Genomic DNA, 18,320 nt, shown 5'->3' with positions numbered 1-18,320 from the left:
TAAAGCAGGAGCTGCCTACTGGCCCATGCTGATGGACTGATCATGTGTGGTCACCCTTGTTTCCCATGTGTAGACACAGCCCTCTGAAGGGCCCAGCTCTGGGGGACAGACTGCTGCACCCTGTGCTTTGCTTTCAAAATCAAGCACAGAATGGTATTCTAGGAAGAGAAACAAAACTATCCAAACCACACCAAAATTGCACCAGGACAAGGAATCTGCTGCCCACTCAATGCCTCTTGTAGAAGGGGGGTGAGTTAAGGGTCCCTAAGCAGAATTCCCCTGGCAGATACTCAGACATTCCTGGGACACCTCTCACCTATCTTTAGAAACATTCTGCAGCACACAGATCTGTATCTATTCTCAGTTCAGTGGAGAGGGGCTTTCCACATGCAAATCAATATGAACATCTCCATTTAGAAGACCAAGGAGGTACTGCTGACTCCACTGGGTGGAGAGAACTCCCTTGTGTACGAATACATCAAGTCCAAAGAGTCAGAGTCATGTCCTATCTACTAGCACTGGGCACCAGCCAAAGGTGAGACAGCCTTAGGAAACCTTATTTCTGGCAGCAGTTGATTGTCTTTTAGTCAAATGTGACAGAGAGGGTTGGCCTCATCATTACAGATAAGTAAGGAATACTGCAGTGACAAGAGACCAGGGAAACACAGCAAGACCACTGGAAGATGCAGCCTTGAACTTTCTTGAGGAAATGAGGATGTGCCAAGTGAAGAAAATCCAACTATACACAGTGGACAGCAACCACGCAAACTGCAAAGAGCCCAGACTGTTACCAGCAGAAGAATTCTGATGCTGAAAGTTGCCTGTGGACCTCTGGAGAACTGGGAGCACAATAACTTCCTGCCATGTGAAGGACAGATGCAGGGAGTACAAGAGGATTACAGCGCTTAACGAGCACGTGAGAACCAGAGCTTGCATAACATCACTGAGAACCATGTCAGGAGGAGAATTAATTCAAAAGTCTTCTTCTTCAGAGTTACGTACAAGGTTTTAGGAGAAGATAAGCAAGGCTATCAGCCTGAAATTAAACAGGCTGCTTAATACATTTGTGTTTGGCATACCCAAGTCAGCATGGTTAGCCAAATCGTGACCTCCAAACCTAAAGGAAAAGAAAGAAGTTAAACTGAGGTTCAAGAGCACTTTGCTTTTGCCATGGCAGAATACAGAATAAAATGCTGCGGTAAATGAAACGAGGAAGGTGTAGCACATAATGGAGGATTAACTAGCTGCTCACTAGCCAGGACACTCCTGCATACATCAAATTGCTAACCCAGGCTCCAAGGACAATATTTACGTGATAACAGAACAGATCTCAAGACTTCAAGCACTCAGAAGTCTGTGCCTTAAGACACAGACCAAAGTTTTTCTGTCATATAGCTGTTGGAACAACCTGTACAAGCAGAGAGTGAATGCCCCTACAGCACAAAAGGAGGAAGAACTTAAATACTGGCTGAAATGAACCAATCAAATATGTAAAAAGAGAATGAGGGGGAAATACCTGGAGAGAGAAATGACTCCAAATATTCCCTGTATCTTAAGACAGCACAAAGTTATGTATAAAGCTGTTGGTTGGAAGCTCAGAATACCTCTATGGTACCCATTAAGCAAATGTATTCTGTAGATTACTTTCCCAGCAAAGAAGGCAAATAAAGAAAAAGCATAGATACTTTGATGATATAAAAGGTTAATACTAGTAAAGCTTATGTCTTAACCTAAAAGAAATAGCATGACTAAACATGAGTCTGAACAACTCCAGGAAGAACTAGAATTTACAGAGTAAATCAAAGAAATAAGGTAAATTCCCTAAAAATAAAACCAACATTAATACCACATTTGCAAATGGAGGCACCCCAAACTGTTCAGATGACCACAAAGATGTTACAACAAAGGGCTGTTGCAAAAAACCCTCAATTTCCTTCCATATCTGATCTGAGTTGCTACTGTTTGTTGTTTATAATGCTCAGTGATGGTTCTGTCTCCTCGAGATAAACTCACATGAGGCCTACCTGGAGAGCAGTCCTTGTAAGTACGATGGTTAAGCACACTCTGTGACTCCGCAACAAACCAAACTCTTTTGCAACACCCGTAATTGAAACTTTCCTTCCCAAAGAGGTGATTACCCTGCCTCTAGCCACAGTAAGGACACTAGGAGGGAAAATCCCTCAGTGTCTGGTGACTCACTGAAAACATGGTTAGTGTCCACATGGACAAAACTTATGGTTTATAGAAGAAGGACGATTTGACAGCCTCAGAGGTTTTTCTTCTTGTTTGGTGAGGAGACACATCTGAAAACTACTTTATATCAGGAACCCAACTACTGCACCCCTGAGAACACATAGTTTTAAAGCAGTCTGAATGAACACTGGGAATCTGATCACATTGAAGGTCCCTTCTCTCAGCACCAAGGAGCCCAATTCCTACTGCTGACCAAAACACTGCACAGGGAGCAAAAACCAAAAGCCCTTTCTGTCACAGAAACTTTAAATGTGCACAAGAAACACAGCCCAAAGCCATGGTGGAAAAGAGCTTTAGTGCTGCCACCTGAGAAAAGCCAACCATGCGTGTCTCTGCTGTCAGCGGATCAAGTACCACGGTGTCATCCTGCCATCAAGATGCTGTTTCTGAGTTAATGGATTTCTAGTGAAGACCAACCTCAATCTCTTTTTTGTGATTCCAGGTCTCTTTTCCTGTGCCACTGCTGCCCTTGATGCTGAAAACTAGTAAGGCAGAGCTTCCACATTCCCACTGTTACTACTCCTCTCACAAGCTTTGCCCATTCAGTCCTTCAAGGACTCTATGCCAGAAGGCAAAGAAATGCACAGGCTTAACAGAATTTCTTCACCAAATTTATTTCAGAGAATTTAGGAGTTCCAATTCCTCAAAACTACAACAAGTCCCAAGACACACTTTCCCTTACACTGAGCTGACTCCCTCCTCAAAGCATCCACAGCTTGGAGAACACTTCTTTGCCTTCACCCAGAAATTTTTAGTAGGATCCATCACTCACTGAGGAACTGGGGGATAAAATGGTAAATGAAATTCATGCTGGTAAATGCAAAGTAATGCAGGGAGGAAATCCCTTTCCCTCAGCACCGGGCAGGCTACTGCATCTTAGAGAGAAAGGAAAACTATATTGAAATAATGCACATCAATTCTATGCAGGTAGTGATTTAGTACTCAGTAGCAGAATTTCAGAAGCTGATGAGAAAAAAGAAGGGGGGGGGAAAGAAAAGCTCATTATATCATGGTATGATTTTTCTACATCTCTAGAGCTGGAAAGGGATCAGAAATGACAAGGACAGTAAGAGGTGTAAAATGTTTTCTGTATGCAAAGCATTTGAACAGACTGGGAAGATTCAGCTGGGAAAGAATTTGATAAAAGTCTACAAAAATTTACAAGAAGCACTGACAAACTGAATAGACAGCAATCCTGCATCACTTCTCATAATACAAGAATTACCAGATAGCACTTTGAAAAACAACAAAAGAAGGTGGTTTTCCCACACAGCATGCAGTTTACCTGGATTTCTGTTTATAACAGAAGCTTACTTATCATTCAAGAACAATTAGACAAATTCTATGGATAGAAACTCCCACCAACAGCTATTGAACACAAAACTGTGACTCTGCTGCCAGACAGAATGTACCTGTGATGCAGCCAGCCAGAAGCTGAGAGGGTATATATGGAGAAACACAATTTCCCTATACTTAGATAAAAAAATACCTAGCCCAGCAAATATCAACAAGTGAGAAGAATGCTTAACCTGACCCAAACATCCACTCTTACACCTTTCTCCTGTGTCATCTGCCCAATCCAAGAGTCACACTGGTCTTTAAATTGTTTCTAGGAAAGCAGCTATTCCCTTTTGCTGTCACAATGAAACAGGAATGAGATCTCACCTTTTTTTTTTTTTTAAACACTCTAATGCTGTATTTATGCCTTACCCCATCCTGCTGATCACTTGTGTTTTGATGGCTTTACTTCTGTTGTATTGCGCTTTATATGGTGCAAAACAATGAAGGGTTTGTGTTCTAGTGATCTTCTGTTTTGACCAAAAGCTGCCACAGCACACCATTTAAAAAGCCAAACCATGCAGAAGAATTTATTTTTAAAATTTTAAGTGGCAGTTTGCTACTTCTCTCTTAAAGCAATATGTTCCTCAGACATTATTTCATCCTCCTTAAGTGCCAGAACTGCTTCTAACCACTCATATCATTACATTTGCAAAGATCATTCACTTTTGTGACAGAACAAATTTCAGGTTTAGGTGCCGGTTTATGTATTTTAAAGCATTGGCCTTTCTGCTTAGCCCTGTTGGAAATTATGGATCCCCTTCACGGGGGAAGAAGGAAGGCCAGAGAAACTGCCATCCCAATTAATTTCCATTGCATCCATCATCACTTGGTACTTCAAAATTCAGGCTCTGAATTTTTGAGTTCTTGCTATCAACGCTTGCTGGGTCACTGTGTTTGTTTTTGGTATATCATTACACTTGTTAGCAGCAGAACACACAGCTTGCTTTACTGGGTCTGCTTTGCTACTCATAGCTAGACAAATTAATTTTGATTACAACCTTCTTCCTGCTCCCCCAAATGAATAAAACCATCATTCTGATGGATTGCACTGCTTGGATACAGAAACAACATGCAAGATAATTCCACCTTACAACCCAAGAGGTATTTATCACAAAATACTTTTTACACTTACTGAAAGAGGATTAAAAAATTTGTGATTCTGTGATAGCAGAGCCATTATGGGCTTAAGAACTGAAGATAACAAATTCCTTGAGGACCATGTCTTAGCTTTATTTTCAAGGAAAGGACATAGGTAATCTACTCCCTTAAGCAAAGCTTCGGGGGGTTTTTAGTGTTTTTTCCTAAACTCTTCAAACTCTAAGTCTCTGGCTGTTCAATCATGGAAAACACTCTTGTGCAAGAGGACAGGACTTCTGAGGGCTTGCAATGATGATAGCTCTGGAAACAAGCTGATCATATCATATGCTCAGCATCTCAATTCACAGGAAAAAAACGTGTTCTTGTGGAGGGCCACTCTGTGCCAGATACAATTCTCCATAAGGGCCATGCAACTGACAGGCACTTTTTGTTGTTATGGCAGCTGAATAGGAAGAAAAATAGAAAAGAAATTAATGTTGAAGTGGGATAAACATTTGTTTGGTTTTGATGCTTGAAACTAAAACATCAGAACATTTACCTCATACCAGGCAGAAAGGAAAAGGAAAGGAAAAAGGAAGGGAAAGGAGAATTAGGTTCATGAAACAGGAAAATGATTTTCCAAGATCCGATCAGTACTGCCTGAAACAAAACCATTGCTACCAGCCCCAGCACCACTCCATATGGAAGACACAAAGAGGAAGAAGACCCCAACAAATACTTTTGAGGTAGAAGCCTGGCTCATTTTGGAAGTTTGCTGGCAGCTACTGGGCAGCCAGCCCATGCCAGCAGTAAACTGCAAAACACAGTCAATCCCAACTGTGGCAACTATAGCAAATTACAAGATTTCCATCTGTCTGCCTAAGCCCACCCAAAAAAAGGATAAAGGGCTGACAACACAACAGGGAAGGCAGAGCAAATTCAGAAATAAAAGAGAAATTTTAGCTTTGATCATGATGAGTGATCGCACTACAGTTTCATTTACATTATTTATTTTACACAGGGTTTTTAATTGTTTGTTATAATATGCAGGAGGTAGCAAAAACAATGCTTGCTTTCTGAGCCTAATTATCAAAAAAGACAGTAACATAAACACATCCTGCTTAAGAAAAGTGTTGACTTCCTTGAGAATATTGCTCCTCTTTTATCTTTCCTTGAAAAGCAGTTGGCACCAAGAACTGTGACTGGGGCTTTCTGTGACGCATGCACAGTACAGGGCGCTTCAGAAAACCATGGTGGGAGCTCTGGCTTGAGGCTTTAAGGCTGGCCTATAATTATCATTGGTTTAAGACTATTGGTTTACATTTCAGTGATCAAAAGAGAAAAATAATGCCTTAAATGTTTCAAACTGTGAAGCCTTGCGAATGTGTTTATTCTGTACTTTATTTCCATCACTGCAGTAAGTTTGGAGCAATGTTACTGATGCTCAACACAAAGTAATTAATTGCATGATTAAGAGTTCTCAGTCACGTGAACTCATGTTCATGCGACTGAAAATTTCCTGCTGCAGTCCAAACTCAGAAGGTTTAGGGAGAAGCTAGGTGGAGTTAGGGAATAGTAATAAAGGTTAAAAACTGAACCAAAATTTGCCATAAGCATTAGCCTTGTTGCAGCTCTCATCACAGAGAGAGCAGACCAATAGAAAAGCACAAAATGAACACATGTAACACAAATTAATTTTAAGGAGAGCTATGTGTGCATGTAGATCCATATTTATTTCTCTCATGTTCAATAGATTCTAGAAAAAAAAACCAAAAACAACCCAGCAGCAAACTTCAGATTCCAGCCTTAGGGCTCAAGTGACTAATGATGGATAGAATTTTCCCTGCTATTAATATACTATGACAAAGGAGAGACTGTCTAACAAAGACTGAATTAATGGACTGCATGACACAAAAGTGTGGAAATCTAATCACAGAAACAGGGAATGGATGGGGCTGGCAGGGACCTCTGGAGGTCATCCAGCCCAATCCCCCTGTTCAAGGGTCACCTGAAGCAAGTTCCCCAGAATTGCATCCAGGTGGGTTTTGAATCTCTCCAGAAAAGGAGACTGCACAGCCTCTCTGTGAAGCCAGCTCCAGTGCTCTGTCACCCTCACACACCCATAAGCTCTTGACTCGTTCTTCACCCTTAGCAGAGCTCAACACATTCCAGTTGCTCTCTCACATAAACAGCAGCTTGGCCACCTTGCCTTGCTGCCCTGGCTTTCCTAGAAGGAGTGCAGCCATCCATGACTCTATTCCCACCATGTCTCTCTGGCTGCAATGAGATCATGGTCCTGATGATAAAGAGCAGAAAGGCAAAAGTAGTACCATTGCTGCCAATTCCCTTCCTCATTAATTTCTCATTGTTATATTAAGCTTACTGCATCCCGATTCCTGCAGAGGGGACTCAGCAAGGGTTTTCTTTCACAATAGCAGCCCTCAGGCACATGGGGCTTGACCCTGCTCCCATTCAAATAAATAGGAATTTGTCCACAGACTTGCAAAAGTAGAATACCTGTCTTGAAGGAGTTATTTCATATTAAAGAAATATTCGAGCCCTGTTCAGTAATTCTTCATTTGTGCCCTTCTACCCTGAAATAAAGGTGAATTGTTGCAAGACAAGGTTGTAATTTATCAATATAGTTCTATGTATGAGGCTCCTAAAAAGCAGCTATCACCAGCAATGCATGATGTGAGCTGGTTTCTTATGTAAAATTTGTTTCTGAGGAAAACACTCTGGAGTTTCAAGGGAGCTCCTGACTGACCCTAGTTGGGAGATGACAGTGAGAAGGAAGAAGGGAAATGGGAAGCAGAGTGACAGGTCCTGATCTTTGAAGCAGAGGTGAGCACAGTGATTTGTGCACCCTGCTGCTCTTCCAGCAGCAGAGCTGCCTGTCAAAAACCACAGGGTAGAAGCAGAACAGCAGCAAGGCCATGGGACCCTTTCCATTTGCCATCTGCCCTTCAGGGCCTGCGGGACAGGACATGGCTCAGTGCCACTGCCCTGGCCAATGTCCCTGCACTAGAGCAGTCCCTCTGCCAGCCCCTTACACAAAAGTGTAAGGTTTCCCACAGGAATTCACAGAGTTGCCCAAACAGGGATGAGAGGGGCTCCAACACAAAGTAATAATTAACAAATCTCCAACTCGTGTGTATAGAATCTCCTTGCATAGCTGGCTCCAGTGATTGTTCACTTTCTGGCTGGAGTCCAGGTTTCTAAATCCCTGCCAACAGTATTTCTAAAAATTAATTTCCAGCAATATCTTAATCAACAAAATGTTGCCACATCACAACACTTTACAGAAGGATCACAATGAATTACTCTTAAAACTCCACACAGTTGAAAGGGATAATGAGCATTATACTGAACTTGCCTCTTAAAAATGGTTTCAGTCCTGAGAACAACCACTCACTGATTTCTGCCATGACTCTCACATTTCAGCCCTGTCAGTGATACTGTCTCCCAAAAAGCCAGATACTGAACCAGTGTTTTTATTCAGGTCAGGGCTCCTCCACCACTAATCTATAAGGGGAATTCAATTGACAGTATGAATGTTACAAGAATGAATGTCTTTTTCTCACCACAAAATAGAAATTAAACCTATCCTGTGAAGATGCTGTTCAGTTCCCATTCATTTCCGTTCACACATGCTTGACATCTCCCTCCTTTGGGATAAAAAGTTCTTCAGGACCGTGAAATTTTGGGCTACAGCTTTCAAGTAAATCATTCGTGCAGTCTTGTGTTCCAGGTCTGCATTTTGGGATATTTGTAACCTTAGAAATAGAAATGTTTTGTATCTTGAGGATAGGAAGCTTGGTCTATCATCTTGGCAGCTTTCTGTCCAATGATATGCAATGGTCATACTGAAAAAAACAAGACATGAACAAAGAACCCAAACTTAACTCTGGATCTTAATGCATATTGAACATTTATATTTGCCATTCAGGATAATGTGTCTGAAGTGGATGTAATTTCCTTGGAAAAGTTTCTCTCTCTAGAATTTTGTCTACATTTTCACACATTAAAATAGTAATTACCTGAGAAGTGACGTAAGGGGAAAGCATGTAAGCTACATGCTTTACAAGACAAAGGTCTTTTTTTAATTTAAAAACTGTAATAATTATTGGGCAGGGGAGTAAGTAAAGAAGAATTTAACAAATCTTGATGCTGTTAAGATACCACAGGGGAAAAAATGCATTTTCCCAAAGGTTCACCACAAAAAGAAACCAGTCTAAGATGGGAGACAACCAGAGAAAATGACTACCACAAGCTGAAAATTGTGTGAAGAAGCAGCCCTGAGGCTCTCACGTACGGGAATGCAATACAAATGGCAAAAGCTCTAATCTATATCTTCCCACCACTTCCTTGAACTCTGACAGCTCTATTTGGACAGAACAGTGCCTTTCTAGTGGCAAAATTAATGGAATACATGGATTTGGGAAAGGAAGGAATCACAGATATCTGTGAGTTACATTTTGGAAACCCTAGCCTCCAACAGGCTTTAGGTGATTCATTTTAACCCCTCTTAAAGGAAAAGCCTGTAACTGGAGAGGATTCACTGTTGTGAAACGGCAACACAGGAACGTCAGTAAAATAAGGGCTGGAATGTCTCCACCTTAAAAAAAATAACATCCAAAGGAAGAAAAGGAAAAAAAAGTTTTAGTTAGGAACCAGTCTGGCTAGAGTACAGCAACTCAGAGCAGCAGAATTGCATTCCGAAGTTTTCCTTGGTAACTTCCAAGAGTCTCACATCAGTGTGGGAGAGGACATTTTGCTTCTTCAGGTAAATTGAAATCGCGCTGCCTTTTCTGCTTGAAGTAGCAAATCCTTTGTGCAACAGCTACTACATCACACCTCACAGCTCCTAGAGTTCCACTGCTAGTATGACCTGAGGGGCTCAAATGGCATCCATTAGAATAAGTAAGATTTTATCAGTAACATGCTGAAGCCTCAGTTGTTTCTCTGGGCAGAACGAGAGTGGATAATCCTCCACAGTGCTGCCAGAAATGCCCTGAGATTTGCTGCTTGCAGTGCTTGGTCTGCAGACATGTTACTGCCAAGAGCTCTGAAGCTTAGAACAATGCTTCATGTTCCGTGTTATGGGAGTCTGGTTCTTTATTAGGAAGTCTCTTTCTAGCTACTGAAGTATGTTTAGGAATACAGCTTGTTCCTATGGAAATCAGAGAGAATTCTGCCCTTGCCTCCAAATAGAGCAGGAACAGACTCCCTGTCTGCAACATCAGACATCTTGGCATAAAGTGAGAAAATTGGGAGGGCCTGCTAAGCTTCACTGGTGTGGAAAGGTCAGCCTACAAATCAAGAGGCTGCAGGATAAGCGGGTAGGCTGCAGCACCTCTCCCTGCCCTATCCCCAGAGAACACCCCAAATCCACTCCTTGGCTTCTTCCCCCTGCACAGGCAGGAGGAGCTGCCAGTCCATCCCGGAGCTGAAGGGAAAAGGCAGAGCAGCAGCAGCATCTCATGGCTGAGGTGCTGCTGAACACAGTCACTCTGAGCAAAACAGGTCTGGGAGGAGCTTGAATGTCAAAGTAATTTGAGCTGATGTCTCTATTTTACAAGTAGGAAACACACCCAGGTCCAAAACTTCCAAAATGAGTTGGGAGTTTGAGCATGTGAATTTGCATGTGTGTGATCAGGCATCTTAGAGACGGGGGAGAGGTATCCCTGCAGAGCGCATTTTTTAAAACACAGATTTCTTTGGGTTGTTTCAAATTTGGGCCTTAAAACCCTAACTAGTTTTGAAATTATTATATACAGTTCATTAAGAATATGGTGAGTAAATGAAAGGTCAAAAAGGAGCTTTTCTACATCTTCACATTTAAAAAGTTTCATTTTTTAGAAGAATAAAATGACAGAAACAGGAGAGTTTTAAATTTCCACTGGTATGTAAAAATACATTAGTTGTTTTATCTTAAGTTTGGCCATTAAATGCTGATGGAAAAGCAGAAGTAAGTCTACCATAGATAAGACAGATCACTTTAGAATTCAGTTTTTCATCTGCAAGCCTTTCACACGAAGCAATTCTGCCTCAATCTAAAAGACTGATTTATCAGAAGTATTGATTATTAACATGATTTGGAAATGAAGACTAAACAAAAAACCCTATAGCTAAATCAAGTACATCACCATTTGAAGTACAAACACTTTATAGTAGTTTATGAAGAACATCATTGAGCTCCCAACTGGAATAACAGAAACATCTCTCATACCTAACACCATTATTTGCTCCTGTCAAAGGAAGTTATGTTTCTATAAGCTCAAAAATAATACCTGGAAACTCACCTGCCCAACCTTTTCCTAGAAACACAGAAAAAAATTCCCAAAAACGTTTCACTTTGGATGTTCAGTGCTGGTCTCTGCCCTTCACGAGTCCCTTGCTGCCAATATGCCTACTTTAAATTCAAAACTGCCTTATTTTTCCATCCAGAAAACCAGTACATTCAACCTGACAGCAAACAGGAAAAGCAGTGATGAGCCATTCTTTTGTTTTCAAGTCCTTGGAGTACAGATCTGTGAACTTCTTCTCTGAAAGCTGTTTCCTTCAAATATGCTCAGCAAAACGAATGTTAAGGAACTAGCACTGAAGTTATTCCTCCACAACATCTTCACACTGATCTCCAGCAATCTCACTGCCTCTCAGATCACTGGTGCACAGATGCACAGAGGACTGAGACAGGAAAAATGTTGGCTACCATTTGTTGTTGTGCTGCACTAACGCTTTGCTGCTTCCCCAGAGATCTCTCTGGGCACAATATATGCCCATAGCAAGACTCCACACTCCAAATAAGCAACACTGAATGATGATGATTAATGGGGGTAGGGAAAAGTTAAAATAGAGGGGTAAAGGGACCTGTCCAGAGTAGATCAGTTACAGAGAAAGGAGCTCAACCACCTCCTCTAAATACTGGGCCAGTATCTTATTCATCCCAGGTGTGGGACTTCCAGCACCAGAGAAACAAAGAATATTAAGTCTATTTCCACATGACAGCGAAGTTTGAGCAATAGGCAGGTTGAGCAGTTTGGAATATCTTTAATATGAACACCACTAGAAGCATTTTTGTTTATGAAAACCAGCGTACATTATAGCCAAGTTACTTTGGTATAATGTTGAGTAAAACACAATGCAAACCAATATCATTATCCCTATTTATAGACTTAGCCTTCATGTCTGTGTACTTTTTTCCCCACTCCCTCAATCAAAACCTCTTTACCAGTGACAGCTCTACATACTCAGATGTCTTCTCACAACCTTAAGTGATTATTGTTCTGAAAAGATCTATAAAAGTAATAAGGGCTTGTTACAAATTATCTTTCTTGATGCCTGTTACCAGTCTTAAAAAATAAAACTAAGAATCCCCCCCCCCCCCATGGCAACTAGGGTCTGAAAAATGAGCTGGAGTATCTGTTGTTCTTACTACCACCAATAACAAAAGACTGAGCTTTACTGAGGATGTAAAGCAGAGAGTAAAACCTCTATCACCTTCTCTCTACTTGTACTGACTGTGCAGCACTAAGTAGTAAAAATTTAATTGTTCAGCATGGAAATTTAAGTCAATGACATCCAAAGGAGACAAGATGACAACTGAGATTTCTTTTCTTTCTTTCTATTTATGGGATTGTCATAAAGTTGCTCCACTAGTAACGCATGGCTGGTGATGGTCCTCAACTCACAAGAAATATTTTCAGACAGGTATCTTGCTACTGGATTGATAAGAAGCAGAAGACAAAAGTCAAGGTCACAGGCCTTAGGGGTATTTCAGTAAAAGCTTCAAGTGTGATTTGCCTACTCTAATGCATTTGGAATGACGCATATGTTTTAGCACTTTGCTGGACTGAGCTGAGGATAGACTCTTTCTCACAATATGAAAGAGACAGTTATTTTACAACAATTTATTCACTCGGAGTGTTTCAAGAAAGAAAGAATGTGTGCTTCATACAGAAGTTCCCCTACTATTATAACTTCCTACTCCTGTAATCTGAAACAGTCACAACTGAACATCTCTCAGGCAGTATTTCAGAACTGAATATTCTAAAACATTCCTTACACACTCACGATGCTTCTCAACATAACACCATATATTAAACTGTCTCTTGCAAAACTATGAACATTTGGAGAAGAGTTTCAGATGTTTAACCTAACATGTAGTTAAGTTAGAAGTGTATGTTTGCTCATTCTCTCTAAGAAAAGGTTTTAAGTCCCTCTCAGGTTGCAATACTGAAGCAAGTGATTACAACTGTCATTCAGTTTTGCAGCATTTTCTTTCCTTACTCTTGCATCTTCTCACTGGATGTGTACTCTTTGTGACAGTGGTTACTCCTATAAATTTCAGAAAGCTAAAGACTCTTGTTTTTACCTGACTGATGAATTTAACTCAGGAAAGCAGTTAAAAATGGCATTAGAATCACTGTTTTCAGCTGGATAATAACAGTACATATCTTTTGAAGACCAGCAGGACTGCGTCATGTTAAATAAAGGCTGGATTTAAAAAGGGGGATTTTTACCTCTACCATTAGGGAAAAGGAATGTATAATATATGTTCACTCCTTGTAACAGAAGACAATACACTCATATACTCAGTTTTAACAGTGCCCCATCTTAGATGAAGTGTTTTGCTTGATTAGCTCAGAGCACAGGTGCAAGTGAGTGACATTGTGACATTTCCTTTTCTTGAGCAGAATGGGGTAGGAAGAAGTTGAAGAGACCTGTCAAGGTCACACCACAGCACGATGACAAAGTTACACACGAAGTCACCACGGATTCCCAGCTCAGCTGTAGCAGAGACTGCAACACGATGCTCCTCAAAGGGTTTTGTGTGGCCAAATGACACACAAGCAAAAAGATCCGTAACATCACAGCTTTTAGTACTAACACGTCTCAGGAGTCCTTGGAACATGAGACAAGTCAGACCACGTCTTAGTTTGAGCTTTATAGCTAAACGAGGTAATGCAGCAGAACAACTACTCAGAAACCTTGTATAACCCTCACATTTGATTAATCACATCCACGTATCGTTAACTAAGTCTGGGGAAATCGCTGAGCGTTGGAGGAAAAGCAAACAGGGGCCACAGGATCACGCAGGGTTTATTTGCTTGTTTTCGTCCCCGGTGACAAAACACAACACCAGTACGAACATGAAAAGAGAGAAAATCGGGCAAATAGATAACCCCGAAGGCTGCGAGGGGTCCCGTTGTCATGGAAACAAGTCACCACTAACGAGCTCTCCGCGGCACGAGTGATTAATACCCGAGCCTTGTAAATAAACATTGATTCCGAACCCAAGCAGACACACAGGCACCCTGCCGCCAGCCGCTGGATCGGGGCGAGCAGCAGCGCGGCGCGCACACGCCGCGGCTCCCTGCGCACAAAGGGGACCGCACAAAGTTTCCCGAGCGCTGCTGCCACCGCGCTGCGCGGGGGAGCGACGGCGGCCGCCGCACAGCACAACGCGGCCCGGGCCGGGCCAGGTGCTCTGCCCCGCTCCGGGAGCCGGGCACGGCGCCCGCAGGTCTCCGGCAGCGAACGGAGCAGCGCGATCCGCGACCGACCCCCGCCCGGCCCCGCACACCCCTCCCGGACAGACCACCCTCACCTTGCGCTGAGTCGCTGCCCGCGCACAGCCACTTTTCCCAACAGTTGCACGGCGAAACCACGAAGGGAAGCGCGGCTCCGGCGTGCGGCAGCGGTGCCCAGGGCGGTGGAGGCACCTCCGACCTCGGGGAGCAGAGCGCGGTGCTTCAGCCGGCGAGCGGGGGGACGAGGCACCGATGCACAGGAGGAGCTGCTGCTACCTCCTTCCCCATCTCCCCCCTCTACGGCTCCCCCATCCCCTCCTGTCCCCGCCCGCTTCTCCACCTTCTCTCTTCCTCCCCCCGCCCCTGCTCCAACCAGCTGCTCTCGCTCCACCTGGGCCGGCTCTCCAGGTGCCTCCCTGCTCCCATACGCGTCCCCTACAGCAGCTGGAGCTCCGGGGCGGGTGCACTTTCCGCTGTCCCGCACGGAAACTTCCCCGGCCCCCGGCGCTCTTGTCCTGTACGGAGCCGGCTGCTCGCCTCGGCCGGGGACGTCGCAGCACGGAGCCCTGTCCCGGCTCGGGGACAGGCAGAGCCGCCCGGAGGTGGCCACTCACCTCAGGAAAGCCCCGGCGGCACCCTGCGGGGATGGGGGTGGACGCAGCGCTGGTGGCATCACCGACGGAGGTGAAACCTGGCGGGGGCGCGGGGCGCACCCCCTGCTCTCCCCTCTGCCGCTCCTGCTGCGGGGCTCCCGGGGAGGGACGCGCCGCCCGGGCGCTGCCGGCACTGCCGCCTCTGCGGTGGCCACCGCCCGCCCCCCCGGGCTGGGGGGAGGATGGATGAGGGAGGGGGCGCCGGCAGGGCGGGTGCGGCCGGAGCGGAGCGGAGCCGTGCGGTGCCGCTCTGCGGTGCACAAGGATCGGCTTCCCCCGGGCAGGCCGGGCCAGGAGGCGACAGTGCGGTGGCTTCCCCAGGGCTCCCAGCCCGGCGCTGGTCCCTGCCCGGCTACGACCCGGGCCCGCTCCCCTCTTCCTTTTCTTCTTCTTCCCTCTTCCCGCACGCCGCCCTCCCCTCCCAGTCGTTTACGAGGGCACCGGGGATTAAGTGTACTTTCAGTTTTAAGAGCATTATATTAATAAACAGAGATTCGGTGATTTTAAATTACTCTGCGAGCATCCGGCAGCCTGTTAAGAAGCAATCCCCTCTAGGCACGGTTTAATCGGAAGGATCAGAGCGGGCGCCGCGTCCTCCGGTGCCTCCGGCAGGGCTTGCCCGGGGAGCCGCGGCCGAACGCCCACCTGCTATGGGGTTCCTTAGGAAAATTCCTTACGGGAGAGCCCTGCCCGGCCCGGGAAGGCCCTGCGCGCACAGGTGCCGGCAGGAGGGACGGAGGGAGCACCGGGAGAACCCCGGCCGCCGCCTGAAAACAGCCCCAGAGTTTTGAGTCACACGTCTCACGAGAGACTAGCCCAGCCCGGGCTGGGCAGGGGCTGGCCGTGCAGCTGGAGTTTGGAGCCTGGAGGAAGCGCACGTCTTTAGAGCAGTGGGAGCCTGGTTTTTATACGGCGTGACGCCAGCGGCCACACGGACAGGCAGCGCGATGCGAGCCCTCCTGGCGCCTCAGTGCCATTCTCGAGCTCACCTGCGCACCCGGCTGCCCCTCGCTGCCGCAACAGCAGACCTGCGGCTCCAAGACAAAGACTAAAGCAACTCCGAGATGGGAAGAGGAGGATGGACGCTGATTTGAGGGCTCAACCCTCCAAAAATGGCTAAAGCTTCCCCTTCTCCCCCTCCTTCCTTTGGCATCACACCTCCAGAGCCCGACAGTTGGTTATGACCTCAGAGAAGTTCTAAGCTAATCGAAGTAATGTCTATAAATGACTTCTCTCATGAATTCAGATTATAAGAAAAAAATATTTTTCATTTACATTTTAATGCATAAATCATGCAAAGTAGGGAGCTCCAGACACTATTGCAAGAGTGATGAGTCATGCCCCACCACATGTACATTATTTATTGTCTGAGGATGGGACCGTGTTTAAATTAGGCTGCTTGATAACCTAATCTGGATGTTCTGAACTGATTCCCTATAATTATGTTCTGGAGAAAGTAAAGCGTCATTTCTTAACCCTAGTCTCCCTGACACATTTTAATTCATAGTCTTGTGTGGAACTACATGTTTTGAATTTTCGAGCAGGTGGAGTGCTCTTTCTGCACAGGCCCTGCACGTGGAAAGGAATGATCACAGATGTACTTCTCAGATCCAGCAGGAATATAAGAAAAGCCATAGTCGGCTTTCTTCACCTTAACAGATAAGAACTGTAAGTTCAACAATTTCAAACAGAAATGAAGATGCCCTGTCAGCTTGTGCCAATTTCTCATACTGGGATGTCTCATTACATGGCTGTGTAAAACTAGGCTTCACCATCCCATTGGGACTAATTCTGTTCCAGACACCAAAAAAAACCTCCTTATGGCTAGGTAGGCTGTTGTTATTTTTTCATAAAATAATTACAGAATAGAGAAATTGTGGACCACAAGTTCATCTGTTTGTTTCCTTCTTATGGTCCTGTACTATTGCTGATTCCTCCATTTTAGTAAACCTTGAGAGTACAAGGGCAACAAGCTGTTCTGTTCCCTATTCTTCATTTGTTTTTTCTTTTTCTTTTCAAGCAGATGGTATCAAGGAAGCTCTTCCCACACATACACAAAGATTCAAAGCCATTCCTGTGAGGAACTCAGGCTTCAGCTACTCCTTTTGTTCTGTGCTTCTCTTTCTGAGAGTGACACACTATCACCCTCACCCATTTCATTGTTGTGGGTGACCAAAGGAAAAGCAATGGCCAGAGTCTCCTCTAAATATGACACAAACAATTCTGTGTTACTCATGCCTATTTCGTGAGGAGCAGACATTTTCCAGGGGATAAATGTGTGAGTGGAAGGACCAGGGTGGAGGGTGTTTATTTTTGTTCGATATTTTGAAGGAAAGAGGGAAATGCTGGGCTTTTAGTGGTTTGAGCTTTCAACTGGCTTTTGGTCAGATCCCAAACCCACAGGGCTGAAATAGAGCAAACAGTAATAGGAAATGCAAATTAGGACAAGAAATTAAAATCAAATCCTGATCAATGATTCTGTCATCCCATTCTAGTGCCAGATTGCAGCTACCAAATGCTTGTGTCCCAACAGCCTCATCATCATCTGCTTAATGTTGTATGGCTCTTTTTGCAGTAAATATAAAGTAAAACCAATCTTATATTTTAGCGAGTTGGTAGACACTTTTTAAAAAAATATCTTCAAGCCTTCCTGCTCTAGCACTCCTGTCTCATAAAAAACTCTGTTTAAAATCATGACTTCTGTCACAGTGTAAACTTCAAGTACTTCTCTTGGTTTGGAGGGTGACACCAAACAGAAGATGGGTGATTTAAGTATCACTCCTGCCCAAACCAGGGCTGGAACTGGTGTTAGGATTCAATGCCACTGAGTGTGGCAGTGTTCCAAATCAAGCCTATGCTGCTTCAAGGTTTTGAAGTTAAAGCTCTATATAAAAATACAAAAGATGGTTAGAATCCAAGCAGTGATCATTTGCTTAGTGTGGTATCAAGAAACCTTGAATGGGAACCTCATTTGGGCCTCGGGATGATACCACAGTAAATAACACAATAATGAAAAATAGCTTAAAGCTGTTATTCAAAGAATCTTTATTTTCTCCCTTCTGAAGTTAGAGAAAGGCACTGTGTTAAAGTTCACAACATCTGAGCTGCTAATTTGCTATTTTAGCCCTTGCAGGCCAATTCTGCTGGCTCACATAAACTAACTTTTCTCCCAGGGAACGTTCCACTGACGGCAGCAAGGACAGGTTCACATCCTGGGCTTTACAGTACAGATCCTGTGCTGAAACAACTGTGTCAGGGGCCAAATTCTGCAATGATCTGCAGGCATGAGTTATACATGAAGATAAGCCTTTGTGGGTCTGACCCCAAATTTCTCAGGTGCTCATCACTAAAGATGAAAAGCCAAAAGCCAACAAGGCCATATTGTTCCATCCTGGGAATTCCACGCACTTTCATCCTCTGTATGACTGTTTAAAATAAAGTTTTTCCTTGGCAACATCAG

At 44.2% G+C, this 18,320-nt stretch overlaps 1 protein-coding gene across 5 annotated transcripts in view; it reads right to left on the bottom strand.

Annotated features, from left to right (window-relative positions):
• The window catches only part of SHISAL1 (shisa like 1), a 70,830-nt gene extending 55,925 nt beyond the window's left edge, over window positions 1-14,905 (bottom strand). For 4 of the 5 annotated variants that reach the window (XM_042050778.1, XM_042050783.1, XM_042050780.1 and 1 more), the window contains exon 1: window positions 14,285-14,367. The gene's annotated coding sequence lies outside the window, so the exon portion shown is untranslated. Of the gene's footprint in view, window positions 1-14,284; window positions 14,368-14,821 lie in introns of those variants that run through there. The other variant, XM_042050779.1, reaches the window with a different exon arrangement.
• Between the last annotated feature and the right edge of the window lie 3,415 nt (window positions 14,906-18,320).

The sequence above is a fragment of the Corvus kubaryi genome, unplaced genomic scaffold (assembly GCF_017639235.1).
Source record: "Corvus kubaryi isolate FWS band 111438036 unplaced genomic scaffold, C.kubaryi_AGA036_p1.0 74, whole genome shotgun sequence".
In the NCBI taxonomy this organism is placed as follows: Eukaryota; Metazoa; Chordata; class Aves; order Passeriformes; family Corvidae; genus Corvus; species Corvus kubaryi.
The sequence above is the reverse complement of the archived record's forward strand: the minus strand, read 5'-3'. Positions and strand labels throughout refer to the sequence as shown.